This window comes from Lonchura striata, chromosome 3 (assembly GCF_050655825.1).
Source record: "Lonchura striata isolate lonStrDom1 chromosome 3, ASM5065582v1, whole genome shotgun sequence".
Taxonomy (NCBI): Eukaryota; Metazoa; Chordata; class Aves; order Passeriformes; family Estrildidae; genus Lonchura; species Lonchura striata.
The window spans coordinates 39,277,708-39,298,457 of NC_140705.1; the positions used below are offsets into that span (position 1 = coordinate 39,277,708).

Sequence of the window (20,750 nt, forward strand, 5' to 3'; positions counted from 1 at the left end):
GAGGAGCCGGCAGGCGAGCCAGCGCCTCCCTCGCTTCCCTCCGTCCGTCCGCGCCCGCCCGCCGGCAGCCCAGCCCGCCCCGTCCCGCCCGCCGCCGCCGCCGCAGAGCCACCGGGCCCCGCCCGCGCCGCGGCTCCGCCTCCCGGGGGCGCGCGCGCGCTGCGGCCGAGCGGCTCCCGCCGCCCCGGGGCCGTGGGCGCTTCCCGGCGGAGCGGCCGCGCCGCCCCCGTGCCCCGCTCCCGCGGCGGCGCGGGCCGGCTCGGCGGATCCGCACCCCCCCGCCACTGCTCACCGCCCAGCGCCGAGCCCGCTGTTCTGTAAAGTTGGAGGCGTCTCTTTAACAATCCAGGTAAAAGATGCTGAGGAGAGGAGTAACAAATGCAGAGGAGCGCCAAGCCTCCTGCCAGGCAGGGACATAAATACGGTATGCGCTTAGTGGTACTGCAGTCCTGGTGTACGCAAAAGGAAAATTAATATATTTCCAAGCGTCGCTTTACTATATAGAGTTGTTCCAGCTGGTTTCTAAGGACCAAGACAAACCCTTATGTCTCTTCATTGTCCACACGTCTAACTTGGTAAGGAGGATCTTCCAAATAGGATGTAGTTGCAATGCTAGGGTTGCATAGTGTGTGGCATTGGCAGCCATATCGCTTCCAAACTAGGATAGGGTGACTCCTGATACTGAGAAGGGCAAGGCCACAGATTATAATTTCAGACCAAAGTCTACATGGTTCAGCATAGCTAATGTAGTGTTAAGTAATTGTTTTAATATATTAGTATGTATTAGTGCCAAGACTCACTATAGCATATCAAATGGCTGTAAAAGGATGTAAATTGATACGGAAGCTATATTTTCTTATAAAGCTTGGTGTCTGAAGGAAGAGTCTTTCACAATCCCTATTCCTATTCAAAGTACATTTACCTGATTGCCAACAAGCACGTCTCTCTCTCATCAGATCACAACTGCACAAAGTGGACTCAGACCATTAAAGAAGAGAATAAGGAAGCTTCTCGTTCTCCCAAATGGATCTCTTAAGCACACAGCTGATGGGATGTCAGCAGAACGCTAGCAGCTACATCTAATCAAAGCACTGATGTTGCTTTGATTTTTGAGGAGTTCAACAGCCCTGCACCCACAAGACTATGACTGGGAACTGCAAGGTGGAGAAAAAGCAATTCTTTCTGTCTTCTTTACAAAATTCTTGACTAAGAATTATTTCTTTATTCTTAAAATTATTTCTTTATTCTTAAAATTATTTCTTTATTCTTAAATTTTCTTTTACAAGTGGGTGTGAGCACTATTTTTTGGTTGCAATTTCCTGTCAGAATTAAGTTCAGTTCTCATCACTGTTAAGTTCTGCTGCTCATTTTGAATGCAAAAGAAAAGACCTAAAGAACCTGTGGGCTTTGTTTTTGGGATGCACTCTGAACTCCTCTCATCTGAAATAGCAACTAACAACTAACCTGCCCCACAGGGGCTTTTGATTTGTTTTGCCGTGGTTGGATAAAGTTTTAAAAGGGTTTTTTTAGCATAGGGGAGACATGATATATTGATTCAATTTGAAAATCCTCAGATATTATCACTGCACTCCATCTTGTGGAAGAGACAACAACATGTTTTTAAATGATTCTGTAGTGGTTTGAGTAATTAAACCTAACAATGCTTGGTTTGTACTGCCAAAGCAAAGAACTACATATAGCAATGGATACAAGAAGTTGCTTAGTCTTAATTTGCCTAAGTGTACCCAGTGGGTTTCTGTAAATGTCCCTTGGTTTTAGATATGAGCTTTACATATTCTTTGTTTTGGAAAGGAGCTTTAGGAAAGCATTCTAAGAGCCTGATTTGAAAAGCGAAACTAAAGAATAAAAGAATCTGCTTTCTAGGTGAGGTTGCCAAGGAGCACTCCAGATTTGGGAGAGTTTTGGGGATGGTGATCCATTGGGAAGATGTGGCTGGGGTAAAGACTCTGCTAAGCAAGATTGCTCTGTAGGGAACTTGCTGTGTTTGGGGTTTGGTCTGTGTGGTTTTGGTGGTTTTTTGTTACCCTTGTATTATGTACAATAATCCAGTTGTATCTGGACAGTGTTTTGAGGTTCACTCTCTTACCAAAAAAAAAAAAAAAAAAAAAAAAGTTATGAGATTCACTCATGTATTTCTGAAACTGCCTTTCATGGGTTGTGACCTTTTCCCCTTAATGTCTAGTGCTGCTTTGGGAAATCAAAATAGGTATTGAGGCAACAACTGTGAACCATAGCAGGGGCATAGTCATACATACCTGTAACTGACCAGATTCAGAGAAAATTGAGAAACTTATCTGGATTCACTGCTATAAAAAGGTTAACCTTATAATAGTTGCCCTAGGACAAGCTTGAAGATAAAGCCATTTAACTTTAATGAATAACTTAAAATACAAAGGCCTAGTTATTCTAACTGTTCCTGGGGCAGAAGAAAAAAGGTTTTATTGAAAAAAAGACTGTAGAAAAGCTTAGTCATTCAGACCCAAATAAGCAGGGAAAAACAGGTCTTGCATGGGAAGGAGTTAGGAGAAAATTCTATTGTACAAATGAGGATCCTCTGAATTACCTCACCCCAGAAATAGGTTCCACAAGGAGACTGAAAGTAATTAGCAGTCATGCGTTACTTTTTCTTTTTGTTGTTGTTAGGTTTTTGTTTGGTTTTGGGGGTTTTTTGTTGTTGTTTTTTTTTTACCCATAACTCTTCCATCCCTTTTAGTAGCAGTAATGTCTGTGCCTCTCCCTATGATTTGGCATAGAGCAGCAGTGCTGAATGAAGCACTGGCCTTTTCTATATCATTTACAAGCAAGGGGTTTGGACAACAACTTGCTGAAGGCTGGTGTGTTTTACTGCTCCAGACTGAGCTGTCTAGTAAGGTTGAATGGATCTAACTAATGCCTCAGTGCAAACAAGGCCTTGAAGGTGGAGTGTCTCTGTCTACTATTCTAATAGTGGAGACAGGTCTCATTAATTCCTGATGTATACTAAAGGCGGGCAATCTTCATTGACTACAGTGTTTGTTAGCCTTTTCCAGACTCCTTGGTCATTTTCCTAAAGCAATGACTCACTACTCCATCACTGCACTGATTACATTAAATTGTTATTATTATTGCATAGTAACATAAATAACATAATGTTTATGTTAATTCACTTGGTGTGCAACTGCCAGAATTCTTGAAACAGTCCTCAATAGAAAGAAACCTACATGAGCATTTTGGCATTATTTAGACTCTTTCTGATTATGCTTTTTGATATTATAGGTAAAAACTTGGAGCAAATTACCAGACCTTTTTGTAAAACCTTTTATTATTGTGTGAGGGAAAATCAAGATAGTACTGCTCTTAAACATCTACTACAGTTCAGCCTCGCAGATTTTGTTTTTTTCCTTACAGAACAGGCCAAGAGTAATATTGGGGCAGGGGTAAGAGGGAAGATTCCCTAAGATGAAGTCTACTTTTTCGAAGAATTCAACATGGATGATAAAACAATGCAATTAGATTTGGGGTTTTTTCCAACAGTAGCAAGAAAACATGCAAATGAACAGAACAAAAGTTAGACGTTTAGAGAATTTATATTTGCATTTATTTTATTAAGCAGAGAGTTGTACACAATCCCAATAGAGTCTTGAGTTTCAAAACTGCCTCTGAACTCTGTGCCCAGGAGGGAAAAGATTTCAAAATGTAGTTTCTGCTATATGCAACATAAGAAAAACTCTTATCATCCTTTTTGCCTGCTTTTTTCTTTGTATTAGAATGAATTTGAAGACATGAAAAAACACAGTATAGTGTAACAAGACAAAGATAGTACTGAGGTCTGACCTTGGTGGATTATTCATATGTTTGAAGTTACACAGGTATTTTGTTCTGCTTACCACAGTAACTGGAGCAAGGGAAGAAAGACTGGTGAGTAAGGATTATAGTGGATAAACAGGTGCTGTTTTGAAGTGGAAATTTATGACATTGACCTGAGCATTGGTGCAGAAGGCTGGTGAATTGGAGCTGAATTTGAAATGTAGCACAAAAATGCTTTCACACCTTTTCTCTAGAAAAATTTAATCCTCTAGAGCTGTGTTTGCAATGGAGCACATATCAGCTAATCATTTCCTCACAGCTTCATTACTTTGTTTTCTATCCTGTTTTCACTCTGAGAGGAAGAAAGAAAGAGAAAGCATGTCGATAAATTTTTTCTCATTGCCAAGCAAATATGAGATAGTTTAGTATACAATTTCAGGTATTGCCACACATTCAGTGTCTCTTGTCTTCCTTTGACCATCTGGCTGCTATTGAATTCCTCTTTTATTTCTTATAACAAAGATGAAAAGACGGTAAACAAACCTCACGAATTCACCTGCCTCCCAAAGGCCATTTGTGGCTTCAGTTGCTACTGTTTGCCTTTGAAGCAAGATAAACCAAAGCTCTATTACATCTGTGCACCATCCACAGCAACACGAAAAGAATGTTTTGAGAAAATTCAGCTTTCAATTTCCAATCTGCATGGCCCAGTAATGTCTGGGCTGTAACTTAAGTAACTTAAATCCTTCAGTAATTATAATAATTTAAGGAGCTTGGGGAAGTGGAGGACAAAGCACAGAATAGTCTCCAATTTTGCTCTTAATTTTTTGCTCAATTCTGAAAACCATGTATATTCATCCCATATGCTAGTTTTAAGAAAGGAATGAGACTCAACATTTCTCTTCATTTGAACTCTCCCATAATAGAACCAGCAAACTTCTTCTTGCAGTTAATATGCTGGACAGGGAGGCTATGTCCAGTATTACTGAAACTGATAAACTCTTTGTAATTTGTTTCCTTTTGTTCTGTCATCCAGGAACCAAGGGCAAACAATATTTCCTGGATTTCCTAGAGAGAAACTATAAACTTCTTTCCCCACTCTCTGCCCTCCCCTACTCCCAGTTCAGTGTTTCCCATTCTTCCATGATTATGGTGTAATAAAAGAAGTCTTCCCCCATTCCAATCCCATCTGTGCCTGGTTTTAAAAATTTGCTATTGTATCACCTTCAGCCTAGATTTATATCTACTTCAGTTACTTGATATAATTTTCAGTAGTATCTCTATGATATGTATTGGTATATCTGTTTTGAAACAGTTTTTTTTTTTTTTACTGAAAACATAGGAAATAAAATTAGGAATGTTAGTTTTCAGCAAATCCTTTAGGATCCTTACATTACAGTCTAGTGAAACTGGCTGGAATGATTTTTCAATGTCTTTGTCAAGGAAACTGTCTACAATGTAGTGTCTGAGCGTGTCCAGTTTTTTGGTCAACTACACTCTAAGAAAATAAATACAAAATAGGACTTCTGCCACAAGCACCTTTCTTTTGTGATGGCACAAATTTGGTAATCTAATTCTGTGCATCATGTTAGTATTGTTGCCATTCATTCATCAGCAAATTTGACTTTTTTAGAAGATGCTAGAAGTGAAGATGGACAACATAGATGCTATTTATTAGAAACATTTTAGTTTATTTTTATTCAGAACCAAAATCAATGCCCCATGAACATAATCTTATGAAGTTATCTTCATAATAAAAGAGGTTTCTGAACTGAAAACCAATAATGAATGCTTCATAGATCCTCCAGTTAAATAAAAATAATGGTGAAAAACTTGTTTATCATTGAAAGAAAACATTAAATAAGATATTATTCCCATTTACCATTGGAAAATACCTGTGTTGGAATCCCCTTCTCTGAACTGGTAACTTCAGCAAAGATTGAACATGAAATAGTACTTTAAAACTAAATTTTCTGTTCAGTCATTTTAATGAAAATATAAGAATTTTACTGAGATGTTCCACATAATTTTTAGTTCTCACTGTAAAATAGTTGCAACCCTATTTTAATTGCACCTGGGATTATCTAAGTTTTCAAATTCTCTGTAAGTACTCTTTGTCCTAAATATGCCATACAATTTTTTGAACAGCATTAGTAACTAAAGAGTGACTTTCAGCTGTGGAGGCCTTTACAATTCACTCCCCTCAAAGTGGAAAAAAATGTCCTAAGAACATCCATGCATGGGGAAAATGCCCTACTGACTTGGACTGTGGATCTTTTTTTCTCAGAGTGGCAAGAGACCCTCTCACCAAAACACATCAGGTATTTTGAGTGTACATCAAATGCCATCTCTCCTCCAGATATGCTCACTGAAGTTCCTGCTGTGCTTTTCCCTCTGCACTTTTTATTTATACACTGCCAAACCAAGACCCTTTCAAGTTGCAGCTTCCAGATCCTGTTGGTTGTTCATGTCACCTCAAGAAGGAAGCTGGATGGAGGCATCCTGATGACAGTGGAACCTGTGTATATTCATTTCATCATTGTCCCTCATCTTCAGACAGAGCATCACTGGGCAGCATTCACCTGCTCCTTGGTTAACCTACAAGAAGTGATGAGTGATGTCAGGATTTCTCTGCTTCATGCCCTCCTCCAGTTCCCTAGGTCTGAATTTTCAGAGCTTTAATGCTTCCCTTTTTATCCTTTGTTGTTTGTTGTTGTCTATTTTTTGTCCTTATTTTCATTACCTATAGCCCTCTCCCTCCCTTGGGGGTCTTCAAGGTTTTGCTTATGCAAAATTCTGTTTTTCTAAACAGAAAAGCAAATAGAAACAGCAACAGCAAGAGAAACTATTTACAGAGTGCACACAAGCTTGGGCACCATCTTCAAACTCTTCTTTGTACACGCCTACCTTCTCTGGCTCTTACAAAGGTAAATTGTTGCCTAGTCCTTTCACTGTCCTTTTTTTTTTGGACTTGTTGTAAATGAACTTATCCAATTCCTGTCCGAACTTATTGCTGGTTTCTGCTTCCACAATATCTTTTGGCAGCAAGTCCAGAAATACACTAGCCACTGGGAAGTTAAGTCTACTGAATGAGCCAAACTCTGAAATTCGATGAAAAATATTCATCCTTATAGCCACCTTCATGATTTCATAAAGCTTGAAGAAGTTTCACCACTGCCTTCTCCCAGTTCAAAATTTTTGAGTCTGATCTCTTAAGACAGCTTCTTCCTTTAATAATTTCACTTGTCTTCTGTGTATCTTCCCTACCTTTTTCATGTCCTATTCCAGATACTAAGACCAATTTCTTTTTAGGTCCCGTGAACTTTTACTATCTTTTGTGTAATGCATGAACATGTCTATTGATCCCAGTGCTAAAAGTCTTCCAAAGGAAAAACTGTACCTGGAGTGAAGTAGAATTCTTATTTAAATAAGCTCAAACATATCTTTGTTATAAGGTAGATGAGAAGAAAAAGCAGTAGATCCTAGCTAGGAAGACTGTAGAGAGTAAATTAGACTTGTTTTTGGATCAGTATCTGAGACCAAAGATTGAAAAGCCAGCTGCTTATTTTGGGGCTGGTCATCTCTATGCTGAGGATGGAAAGAGGAAAGGAAGGGGTGTTCCTTAAACATCACTGAAGTCTTCATGGATTCTGGGTTTTTTTCTTAATTTCATTTCCAATTTTCAGATGCAGAAGTACCAAAAGTGAACAACTAGGAGAGGTTTTTGTGACAGCAGCTCTCTGGCTGCAGAGAGCAATGCACAACTTTGCCAGGCATTGTCTGGGGGAAGGCTGTGAGAAGATCAGAGAAAAGAATGAAAAACAATTCTTATCTTCACTTGCTACACCTGTTGTGGAATGTGTGGAGATTTGTTTACCAAAGGGTGGTTTCTTAATTGGCCAATGGTGATGGTGTTTAGATTGAAGAACCAATTGGGTCCACCTGTATCATGATTGTCTGTAAGGGTGATAAGTTTCTTAATAAGTACAGTGTAATAAAGTGATTGATCAGCCTTCTGAGAATCTTGGAGTCAATGCTAGTTATTACCCAGCTGGGGGCCTGCAGCGAAAGGTTTTATTTGAGACTTTATGACATTGAGCTGTTTGTGTGTGTATGTTTGGAGATAGCCCTCATATGATGCACTCTTTGGTTTGTAGGCCTTTAACTAGAGTTCAAAGAGATACAGGTTGAGGAAAGAATTTATTTTAAATCTATTTTCATTAAAAAAGTAATTGCTTTCTAGAAATGAGACATTTTGCATATTACATTTTTCTTGGCACATTAGCTCTTCTCAATTCACTATTCATATAAAATAACAATGTAGGACACCTGTAAAGGCAATTGCACAGACAGCAGTCTATTCTCTTATAAGATTCTTTGCTGGTTTCCTTTTGTATTTTAAAAATCCAGACATTTTAAATCCCATTTTATAACAAATAAAAGAAGGTGCTCTATTTGGGGAGTTTTTAGGGCATGTTGTAAAATATCCAAAGAATACATAAAAGACCTATGTAAAAATGAATATTTTCACACTGTTCTATTCTTATGCATGCTCATTACTGGAGAGGAAAGGATTAGTACTATGAAAGCCCTATACCCTTTTAAAGCAACTCTGTGTTATTAAAAGTAAACAAGTTTGAAGAATGAATCCTTTACTAATGATCAGCATACCCTCTCCATTTTTGTCTTCAAGTAGACCAGCTGACACCAGATCTTGCTTTCTTTTTTTTTTTGTTTTTAATACAGGGAGGAGATGATTACAGCAAAGTTGTGTTTTAACTAAAAAAACTTGATAAAGCCATCCTTTTTTCAATTTCACATCATGTCTGCTGAAGCATATTTCTCTGGATTGGTCTGCATAAAGTCCTTTATAATACTATGATTGATGCCTATAAGTACACAGACAGTGAGATTGCAATCACCAAAGAGGGAGAAGAGCTATGAATAAATTTAGGATTGAAATTTTGAACATTTCTAATAATCAGAAGAATCGGGTTCTGGAATAGTTTTTCAGCAGAAGTCTTGGTAGGATGATCTTTCAGTACAGAGATGACATATGTAATTTCTAGCTCTTCCAACATAATCACAATACTGTAACACAGCCTGCAGTCTTTATTTCTTGTGCAGAACCAAAAAATAAAAACCCCAATCTTGAATTCCATAGTCTAAGCATCCCACTGTCTGTGTGGGACATAGCTGCATTTCTAATTTAGGGAACGAAAGGAAAAAAATCCACATATTTTTCTCCACTACACCTTGCCTGTGAGCTCTTACTGAGCTGTGGATTATTTAACATAACTTTTGTGAAAGCGTCGATGGAAGTTTTAGACATGATTGTTTTTCTGCTGGAGGGCACTGCCATCAGAGTAGAGCTGGCAGAAAAGCTCATACAAGTTTCTTATTTTCTTCAGCAAAAGGTCAGCCAAGATTAGCTCAAAATACATTAATCAGTAGGTTAAACTATGCCAGCTGACTTTGTGCAGAAGTAGATTAAGAATGCCCACAAAGGCCGTTCCACAACTGAGCTCCAGAGGCAAGTGAACTCAGAAAGAAAGGACAGCTTCTGCCATTTCTGTGGTGACTGACACAGCTCAGTAGCTGTATCCATGCAACCAGTTATTTCTGCTTCCATCTGAATTACAGTCTCCTTGCAGGGAGGACTGTTGAAATACTAGGCTTGTAATATTTCTGGTCAGGTTGAAAATGCTGTGCTTCCAGATATATGCATTCTGAGATGCTTTCCTGTGGTGCACTGAGAAATGCCTGATAGATAGAAGGAAAAATCAATGGGCAATACAGACTTCTGTCTGCTTCCATGCTGCCCTGATTCCTATTTCTTCTTGGCCTGTTTGGATGGTTCTGTACCACACTGCTGGTCCTTTTAAGTGCTGAAACACTGCTGAATGGGTGACCAATGAATGTCAGTAGGTCTTTACAGGAGCAAAAAGTAAGAAACGTGTACCAAATTACAACATCTGCTTTCCAGCAGTGAGTGATTTATGAACTTCCTAAATCACTTGTTCTTCCTAGGAGTTACATCCCAACTGCTGTGTTTATTAACTATGCATTAATTTTTACTTCAGTGTTGATTTTTTAGATTTTTTTCTATTCTGTTTGAAATCTGCTTATGCTTTTATCTCATGGCAATGAGTTACACAATTTAATTATACATTAGAAGAAGGACTGGTTTGCAGGACTCGCAATGCACTGTAGCTATACATTCCTCAAAGCCTGTTTGCCATTTTAGTGCCTGCATTGCAAAGTTCCAGCCTACAGGGACACACAGAGAAACTAGAAATGGAAAAGATCTATTGTATCACAGGGTTAGCTCCAGCTTTAATAGAAAATGTTTCAGTCACAGCTTGACATGATAACATCAATGTACTTAAAAGATACAGCAGGTCTCAGAACAGTCTGCAGGGTGTGAAAACAAAGACTTCTACAGCCCCCAGGGTGTTTTTTCTCAACAGAATGAACAGGGCAGGATTCATGCTAGAGCTGCTGTGAACATCTCTATGGGAATAATTGATATTTTGAGTAGGCTTGTCATTTTCCTGACCACTGTGGTTCTAAAGATATTTCCTTTCTTCAACAGTTGCTAGATTAACACTGTGTGCATTTCCGTGGATAGGTATTACAGAGATTACATTGCTGTATTAATGAACCACAGATTGTAAGTATCTTCATGGGGAATACAGTTGGTTTTCCATACTATAAACATTGGTTAAAGAAGAGGCAACAAATTGGTGACAGTTTACCACAAACAGTCGGTATAGAAGTAGAGCTCAGTCTTAAAACAATGTAACTCACTGTGGCAATTTTCTAAGGATTGAGCAGGATTGTTTCTCACTGGAAATTGCTTGATCAATAGTGGGTTTCTTATTTTTCCCCTAAGCTTCTTCTGTATTTCAAAAGAAATGGAAAATTAAGGAAGTGTTACATCACTTTATTTTAGATCAAATTAGAGTATCACAGTAGTCATGTCTAAGATTATATAAATTATGAAATAAAAACAAAGGAAGAACTCAGAATAACCATGAATGATTGAAAAACACAATTGCCTCTGGAGTAATTCAGAATAAATAAAGATCAGCTAGTTTAAGCAAAAACTCCTCCTCCTACTGAAGGCTTTTTCTAACAAACAGCAACATCAACACTGCAGATTTATATAATACATTAATTTAGTGGCTGTCCAAAGTGGTATAAAGATGATTTATGAGAATATTTCATACACCTCTAAAAAACAATTTCTTATTGAACAGAAAAATTGTAATTATCAACAATAATACACGGAATTTTGGATCAGCGGTGTGATTTCTGGGTATCTGAATAATTCCATCTGTAGGCAAAATACATGAGCTGCTGTCCATTTTCCTCTTCTCAGAAAATAATAGGAAACAAATGTTGAAGAAAATCCCTAATTATGTGCTAAAAACACTCCTCCAAATCAATCCTCAATATTTGATTAAAATATCATAGATTTTACATTAACACAGATTTTTTTTTCTCAAAGAGGGAAACTATATTATGTTTTTTTTTACTCAGTAAGTTTTAAATCATTCAGTCCTGTTATTGGATGAAAAGATTTATTTCCATCCTTTTTTAAATGGAAGTTTCTAAGCCTTAGGATTGTAAAGAAAATATTATAAACCCGCAGCAAAAGTCAGTAATTGTAAACTAAATAAACCCTAGGATCCCCATACTTCTTTTAAAATTCTATGATGCTTGAGGGCAGTAATACAATTTTTGACCACTGGGACAAAGACTTTACCATGCTTAGAACTGAACGATATTGTAATTCCTACCTCTTTGCAGCCATTTGTTGTAATGAGAAATCACTTGGTTTTATAGCCTCACTTTGCATTCCAACAAAGTCATACAGATTAAGTGACTCCAAAGTGAAGATGCTACTTATTTTTTTAATGTATATCCTTTGTTACAAAGTGCCCTCAATTAATGGGAACATTCAGTGGTATGATGAACAAAGACAAAAAGCTTTTATAACAGATAAATTTTTGAAAAACTCAGTAATTCATCACATCACCTGCATGAGTTTATTTTACCTAGACAGAAATGCCATACACATTTTAATTAGCACAGTATATACTATTGCTAGGTTTTAAACCAGGTTCAGGTTTTTAATATCTGATAATATATGTAGCAAGAAGAGTAAATTGCCAGTTATAGTTAGCTGAACACAAAATTGGCAAAATTTAGTATAGGGCAGTTACCTAAAAGAACTCAATTCTATCAATCCAGATCTCAAAGCTCATCATAGGCTTTTTATATACTTTTAACCATCATAACTGGCTCTGATTTATATACATTTCTAACTGAAGCAAGCCCTCCAAACGGCACATGCATGAAATCCACCTACTAGGTATATGGGGACTGTGGAGCAAATAAGCTACAAGCAGCTCCAAAATTGTGCACTGACTTTGAGGGGGAAAACGAATGCCTAGTGAACCATTAGCATCACCACAAAAAATTTGGAAGTCTGGTCAAAGAAAGCTACCCTTCTCCACTCCCACTGAGAATTCACATAGTTTAAATAGTAGTTTTATCCAATATTCCTTTTTTTTTTTTTTTTTTTTTGATACTGAACATTAATTTTCAGTGTAATTCTCTTCGAGGTGTTTGTTTCTACAAAAGGGTTTTGTTTCTAAGTCCATGTTCTGCTCTGGTAATTATCCCTTCTGCACTGTAATTCAAGCCTGAAAGTTGATTTATTCTCCATGTATTCTTGTTGCAATTAAATGTGTCGCCTTTGTAACTGACTTACATCTGACAAAGCAGATCTAAACAGTTGCAGAAATGTCTCATTGCCTTCGCAGTTATGAGCCCAATTAACTTGTCAGCATTTTCCAATGGTTATTTACTACAGATTTACCACAGCTCTAATCAGCTACAGAGGCAGGAGAAGGACAATTGGGGTAGGGAATGTCTTTCCGTGCACTTTTCTAGTAACAAGTGGATCCTCATGACACAAATATTTTTGGATCTGTAGGAGTCAAAATGGTGGTGGATCAGAAAATCATAAAGAGGCTTGTTCAGTGATTGTGATCTGAATCTGAAGCCTACTGAAATTAGTTTTTTGTATGAATAATTATTTCATTCTTGGTTATTTCTATAGCCACATTTAAAAAATAGATTAACCCATCTGTCTTAGCATACTTTAGATGTCATTGGCATGCAATTTGCTACTTAAAGACCAGCTTCTGCTATCTTTGTTCATCATATCTCAAAATACCACAGCTGTATGGAAAAGGTGAAAACAGAACAAAATTACAACATAAGCTATTGTTCTGATATAATTAATCCCTTTTATATTTTGCTTTTTGCATGTATGCTGTATCTTCCAAACTAAATTACTGTAGATCCTCCTAGGGAAGTATCATAATTAAACTTGTGTGATTTAAATACAGCTAGAGACAGCAAGGCACCTTGCTAGAGAGCAGGTCAATGCACATTGCATTTCCTGGAGCTGTTGAAAAGTGCAAAGATCAGAAGCTGTTGATCTAGCCTGACACCTTTACAATTATCACTGTGTTCAAAACACCTTCATTCTTTTATGAGACAACAAGCAGCTACTCCCTTTGAGAGGGCTCTGGTCTCACACTGCAGATCTGTTTCCTTCACCACTGCAACCATCAGAGCAGCAGAGCATTACCTCCTGGCAGGGGGCAAGAGCAGCAGCAGCACTGGTGATGCCAGAGGTTCCCAGCAGCCTCCTCCAGCTCTTAGGTCCATCACTGCCCACTATTGACATGATGCTACCATGGTGTTGGTGTGCCAGATGGATTGGGAAACACATTCGCTGTCAGGGTTCATCAAAACCTGTGACTCCAGAAGGTTTGGCACTCTGTGAGTGTGGTTATTTTCAAACCTTGCTGCAGTGAGGGGAGATGGTTTTGGTCTGGGAAAGTATGTATTGTGTTCAAACACAAAATCATGTTGATCTGTCCATAGATAGGTCAAGTTGTAATCCTGGTTTTAAGATAATTTGAGTTGTAATTTTGGTTTTAAAATACCTAGGAATTACATGTAATTAATATAAAACTACAGTTGTTTCTTTTCAAAGAGGGCGCTGTCGCTGAATGGAAACCATGGTAACTAGGGTGGCATAATGCTGCTACCTTGCTCCTGAGTGATGAAAATGCACGTAGAAGTTTTGTGCTTAGCAACAAAAAGGTTGGGTTTTCAAATAGCTCCCTCTAGTCCTCCATTACAGCTGCCACCCTTGTCCTATGCAGTATGTATCCCAAGCTTCATACTTTCATGTTCATTAATCCTTTAGGTATTCAATAAGCAGCAGAAAATACATTTCACACAAAAGAAAGTAATTTAATTTTTTTGGCTATTGCTTTAAAAGAATACAAAACTCAGATCTCTTCCCTGTAGAGCTGTTGTGAAGTATGACTCATCCTTGCCCAACATGTTGGATGTTCACTTTAATTAGATATGTGCATCTAAGGATTGTTGTAAACACTTGCTGTTAATAGCATATTACTCCCTGTTTTACAATGGGAAGCATAAGCAATCCTAATACATTTAATACATTAAGCTGTCCATTCTAAGTCATGCTAGGGCAGCACACTGACAGAAATTAATTAGGGAAATTCTCTAATTAGCATACATTGGCTGCCTTACAAATCACGTTGGCATGAAAAATTGGAATAATGCAAATTTTACTCTAAATATTTTCTAAACACTAAATACTGTTACACAAATCTTTGTTATCTGCCTATGTGGTAAATCTGAATGGAGTTCCAGTTTATTTATAATAATGAGTGAAAAGAGATAAAGTATTGCTACTTTCTTGTTGGTACATGTGAAGTACATGTGGTACAGAATAGTTTGGGAAGGGACCTTTAAAGGTCATTTAGTCCAACCCCCCCACAATGAGCAGGGACATCTTCAACTAGATCTGGTTGCTCAGAGCCCCATCCAACCTGACCTTCAGTGTTTCCAGGGATGTGGCAGCCTCTGAGCAATTAGTTCTAGGTTTCACCCATGTCATAAAAAGAAAATATTCCTTATATCTAGTCTACATTGACCCTCTTTTAATTTAAAGCCATTCCCTCTGGTTTTATCACTTGTCTGCCTGTATAAACAGTCTGTCCCTTTCTTTCTTACAGGCCCTCCTTAAGTACCAAAAGGCACCTATAAGGTTTGCCCAGAGCTCTCTCCAGGCCTCTCCAACCCCAAATCTCTCAACACTTACTCATTAGGAGAGGAGTTCATCCCTCTGATCATCTTCATGGTCCTTCTTGGGACCCATTCTAACAGGTCCATGTCCTTCCTCTGCTGAGGACCCCAGCTGGATGCAGTACTACAGCTGGATGCAGTACTCCATGTGGGGTCTCACTGGATTGGAGTAGAGGAGTCCTCCCTTGACTTGCTGGCCACACTTCTTTTTCATTTCACATACACATATTTTATTCAGTACAGGCAGGTGAAATGCCTTTATACTTAGCTGGGATCTAATCAGCCCACACACCAGTGCCAGCATATGACACAGCACAAATTGATGTTCCAGAGATTTTACAATCTCTCTCTTGGGAGATGGCAAAAAAAGAACAGGAATTAATATTCCTAAGTGTCTTTCCAAATATAGCTTAGCATACTTGAGTAAGCTTGACTGCTCTCAAAATCTAATATGAGAATGATAATATCATGTGGTATTTTTGTGTATATGTCTTTCTCTGCTGTGCAGAAATGAATATTTGTCTGTAAGCAAAATATCTTTTTTTCTCTTTTCAAAGTTCACTGACATTTACTGACTCAGGATGTACAGTATTTCATAACCATAATGCTGTATCACCATGTGTTAAAAGGAAGGCTCTAGGGTGTTAGACTGAGTTTATTAACATCATCTCTACTTTAAGAGTGTTTTCACATGGTCAAATCAATAGCATATGACTTAAACATTATCATGCCTTTTACTGCTCAGAAATCTTCACAGGGTACCACTTCACACTTGCACAGAAGAGTGTATTTCAATGTTTTTATCTATCAGCCAGAAAAAATATTTGAACAACAAAATCTGACCTAGTCTTATCTCTGAGAATTTTATAGACACCTTAGTGTGAACCTGAAGACCTAATTGTACATACTTTTGATCACATGCATAATTTATTTTGGTGGAAACCTGACCATTTATGTAAATAAAGACTTATATCTAAGCTGCATGATCAGGACTTGAGAGTCTAGGTCATTCCATTCACTTAATGAGGATAATGGTGTACCCCTGCACTGGCACAGGCTGGACTTCACCTTTTCTCCCGCAGTCCTTTTGTGGCAGGTCAGAATTTTTTGGCTTTCTTTTACCTTTAATTTTCACTTAAACATCTGCCAGCAAGACAAATGTTTGTATATCACAGGACAATCAGAGAGTTTTCTGGAGTGATTTAAGTGACATGACAACAATTTGGTGTATGCTGCTGAGGCAATGATCAAAAAAATAGCAACCACATTTTTTCATGTGTCTGATGTAGACCTGAGGCATAAAGAAATTGTGGATTTTTTTGTGTTGTGTCATTAAGAAAATGTAGAAGAACTTGAAAGTAAAATGTTACCTCACTTATGCCTTTCAATACCATTAAAACATAGAATCAAGGCATCTTAACAGTCTGTAACAGATTTGTTTCCAAATATTTCATTAAGTTTGATGCCTTAGAAAATGCATAACAACTATGGATCTTTTAAGCATGTAATAAATGGAAACAATTTTCAGAAAGTGTTCAGACTGTAATGTAGATCCTGTAACCTTATTACCAGATAATGTTACTACAGAGGAGTTGCTAAGAGAAGAGGAGCAGTTGTGAGCTTATGTATAATTTTTCTGCATTACTGTTCATTAAATAAAAGAAGGCAATATTATTTCCACTGGTAAACCACAGAAAAAAAACAAGGATAAATTTTGCCTGGATTTTTGCTCGTTTCCTTGTTCACCCACCCACAGCCCTGGCTGCTGCTTTCCAGAGACAAATGCATTGCCTGGTACTAAGTATACATAGAGAAAACATGCAAGCTGACAGGAAGAGTGATGGTGTTACTATTGCAGGGATATTCCTTAAATTGTATGTCTATATTCTGTTTAATGATTTCTTTGTATTTTAAGCTATATTATAGTGCCTTTTCCATCTGTTCATGTTTTATAGATGAGATGATAGAGTTAGCTCCAAGTAGAAACAGGAATTGGAAGGATGATATTGCCAGCAAAGGAGTAAAGCACAGATGGATGGAACAAAGTTTCTTTCCAATAATTTTTAATATTCTGGTGATGCTGAAAGATATTTGGTCAGGCATAAGCAATATGGAGAAACTCTTCCATCTCCCATTCTACTAGCAGAACAACAATGGGCAACAGTCACAAGTTGCAACAGGAAATTTCACCCAGCTATTAAGAAATCACTTTTCTCACAAAGACAATTAAGCACTGTTAAGCATGTTGTAGAATCTACAGGATTGGAACTATTCAAAGCTTGACTTCACAAGATAAATTATTCCCTTACAATCTAAATTGCTCTGTGATTCTATGAATTCAAAAATATTTACAACACAGCACCCAGTGTTGTGAAGTAGCAAGTGGACTGTCTCATTCCCAAATGAAATACTCAATTTCTTCCAAAATCATTCCTCCTGCCATTAGATCAGAAGCCTCTAGATGGCTTCCTGCAGTTGACTTGGAAGCTGCCCAGCCATGGTTAAAACTGTCATCTAGGTCCTGCAGGTCAGTAAGACCCAGTGCTCCTTATTCCTGTTGCCTTTGTATAACCTTGATGGAACAAGGACAAGTTTTGAAAGTATTACAGACCTTACAGATGCTGCTAATGATCTGCAATTTTATTAACAAAATTAAAAAGTGAAATAGAAATATTTTGGTAGCATGGCAAGAGATGCATATGAAAAATAATGTGCCTAGGAAAAGTCTATATTTATTTCTCATACCTATAATTTTTTATTCCTACTCTGCTGCTAGCAAACCTCAGCAAAAAAAAAAAAAAAAGGTAATATTATTCCTAATAGCAAAACAGAGAAAAAACATTGCAGTGAATGAAGTAATGTTTTGTGTTTAGTAATGTTTTAGCTCTTCTCCAAGAGCTATGAAGTGTCTTTGCAGAACACAGAGAAAACAAATATTACTCTTGTTATCATAGTTTACATTTAGTAGCTGATCCTGGTAAGTCACTTTCCCAAATGATGCAAACAGGTCCCTTGAGATGTCCCTGCATAAATTTAATTATGTTCTTATAAAAATCTCTGGCCACCTGCAGCATATATAGATTTGCCAGGGCTTTGGGGGAAAGTTTTAATTGCAGAGAGGGGTTATTTGCAAGGATTCAGCAACAAAACCATCTGCCTGCATCTCCTCCACAGCCTGAAACTCTTTTTTTGTCTAGTGTATTTAGTGGAGGGATACAACAGATAAGCTGTTTTCTCATCTTTAAGCCACATTTTTTCAACTGCATCTTTAGATAACCACTCTGCAACTCCAGAAACAGTTTGACCTATTGGAATGAACACTGGATTTTTATCTCTTAAGTAACCATTTTTTCTTATCATGAAAATAGCTTGAAAACAAATAGAATGTGAAGTTAGTTTAGATTCAAGTTGTCTTCCATTTGAAACAAACCTTTGATGAAGACTGGAAAAATGCAGCGTATCCATGTCCAGCACTGAGTGTAGAAACATTCTTCAACCTGACATTTGAATAATTACCTACCATTTCCCTCTCTCATTCAGGAAACCAAGATAATCTGTGCAGGAGAAGGCAAAGCAGATACTATCATTTCACCAAAGACAAAAGATGATTTTAGAAAGGGCATTTCATGTTATTTGTCATGGTTTGGCAAGGAAAGAGAATTTTTTCCGGAAGGAAGAGGTCAATTTGGATATTGACCAATTGAAAGTGGACACGCCTCTGAGAACACAGAGGGGTTTAAAGCAGAATTCCCAGGAGAACTGGCTCTCTTTGGTTCCGCTCAGCGCACAGTGCAGCCTCTCCCCTGCCCGGCCGTGGCTGGGTGGGGAGGGGAAGGCCCATGGCCTGACTAAGGTGGGCCCAAGGGTGGAGGGACTGGAACTGGGCTGGCCCCCTGCAGATGGAAGGGTGGAGAAATCTGGGATGTCTCCGTTCCCCCCCAGAGTCTCTTGGCAGCGGCAGCTTGTCAGCAATTTCAGCGCAGGGAAGGAGAAGAGCGGGAGGGGCCACAAGGTGCCCAGCTGCCTGTGGGAGCCGGAATCTGGGCAGAGAGCCAGCCAGGGAGTCGGGACTTTTAACCATTCCTTGAGAAATGAAAGCTTTGTGAAATTTTTCCCCTCCTTGGTTTGAAAGAGAGGAAGAGAGAGAGCTTGGACCCTGGGATGTTAGAAGGAGAAATTCTAGGTGGGAGGGGGACAAGGAGTGGCTTTTGGCTGGACTTTTTTTCCTTGGTAGCCACCAAGGAAATCTTCTTCAAGAGAGACTGTATTTTAGGAGGATGCCAGTGAGCCAAGAGACCTGCTTCAGCTGGGAAAAGACAGAAGTGGAGCGAACAGAGAAAAGTTAGGGGGTTTGTGGTGGTGTCCCCTGTCCTCAGAGAAGGAGAAGAGAAGAAGATCTCTGTTCTTGGACCCTCGACCCCAGGGGGAAATGGGGGGGGACTGTGGTCCCAAAAACTGAAAAACTGAACTGTTGGGGTTTTTTTTCCCCCTTTTGGCAGGGCATCCTTGAAAGGAAAAATCCTAAAAGCAGTCTGTCCATCCATGCATTGGGGGTGAGAGCACTGTACATGGAAAGGAGAAGGGTCACCATGGAAAACTTTTTCTCCGGGTGGTGCCATGTGTGACATGGAAACACAGGATGTGGAGCTTTGTTTCTTGGGGGGTCTGTGGCACAGGAGAGACTCTGTTCCCTCGATGGGCTGAGTATTGATTGTCTGGAGGGTGGAAACCTGATTGGGGTCCAGATTGTGTCTCACTGTGGTTTGTTGGAGTTGGGTGGTGGGAGGGGGAATGCTTTGCAAGGTTTTCATTTTGACCTTTGTGTGTGATTTTTTTTTCCCCTTCCTTTCTTTCTTTTATAGTAGTAGCTTAATAAAGTTTTTTTTCTGTTATTAAGCTTGAGCCTGTTTTGCTCTGTTCTCGATTGCATTTCACAGCATTCAATTGAGAGATTGCATTTTCATGGGGGCACAGGCATTGTGTGACTAAAACTAAAAACGAGGGAAACTATCACAGAGCCTGTGACAGAAAATAGTAGCCCATCAAGAGCCCTATGTAATTTATATCAGTATGTCCTGCATTTTGACTTGACTTTTGCATTTAGGTTTTCATCTTGCATTTTGAGAAGTACTGAGCAGCTAAGACAGAAGAAGTAGCTCGTTTTTCACAGTGTGTTTTAAGTTGCAGCAAACTCAAGAGGATTTGAGTAAGCATGGCTTACACTCAGTTCAGCTTTTGTTCTTGATTGAGAATTAATTACACTTTTTTGGCAACATTAAACATGTTATGCTAGAGTGCAATGTTGTAGCAAGGGCTGTATTCTATAACAAGTTCCGCAGCAGCAGAATCATAGCACAAATTTTTAAGCCTAGAAATCTAACAAGGGTTTCTCATACTGCTCTGTCAGTAAAACTATGTATTTCCTTAGCATATCTCCAAAACATTGCAGTTTCACTGCTTTCTGAGGGCTAGAGAATGATATATGTATGTATAGAGTCATGCATCACAAGCAGGTATTTATGCTATCTATTGAAAGAACAGACTTGGCTTTTAGTAGCATTTTCCCAGCTTTTAATCATAGCTATGTGTCCATGGTAAAATTCAAATAATTTTATTCAAAATGTACTCAGCAGTACATTTATTTCAAAAGGGTTAAGAAGTCATGATTAAATGTCAACCTATTAAGAGAGTCACAAGAAAAATGGCTCCATTTCTCAAATTGCTACATTAATGAA

At 38.4% G+C, this 20,750-nt stretch overlaps 1 long non-coding RNA gene across 1 annotated transcript; it reads left to right on the forward strand.

The window, feature by feature from the left end:
* The first annotated feature begins 188 nt into the window (after positions 1-188).
* LOC146767870 (uncharacterized) lies at positions 189-19,910 on the forward strand. The gene is made up of 2 exons (XR_014953687.1): positions 189-349; positions 957-19,910. It is a non-coding gene; the product is annotated as an uncharacterized LOC146767870 (long non-coding RNA).
* Positions 19,911-20,750: the final 840 nt, after the last annotated feature.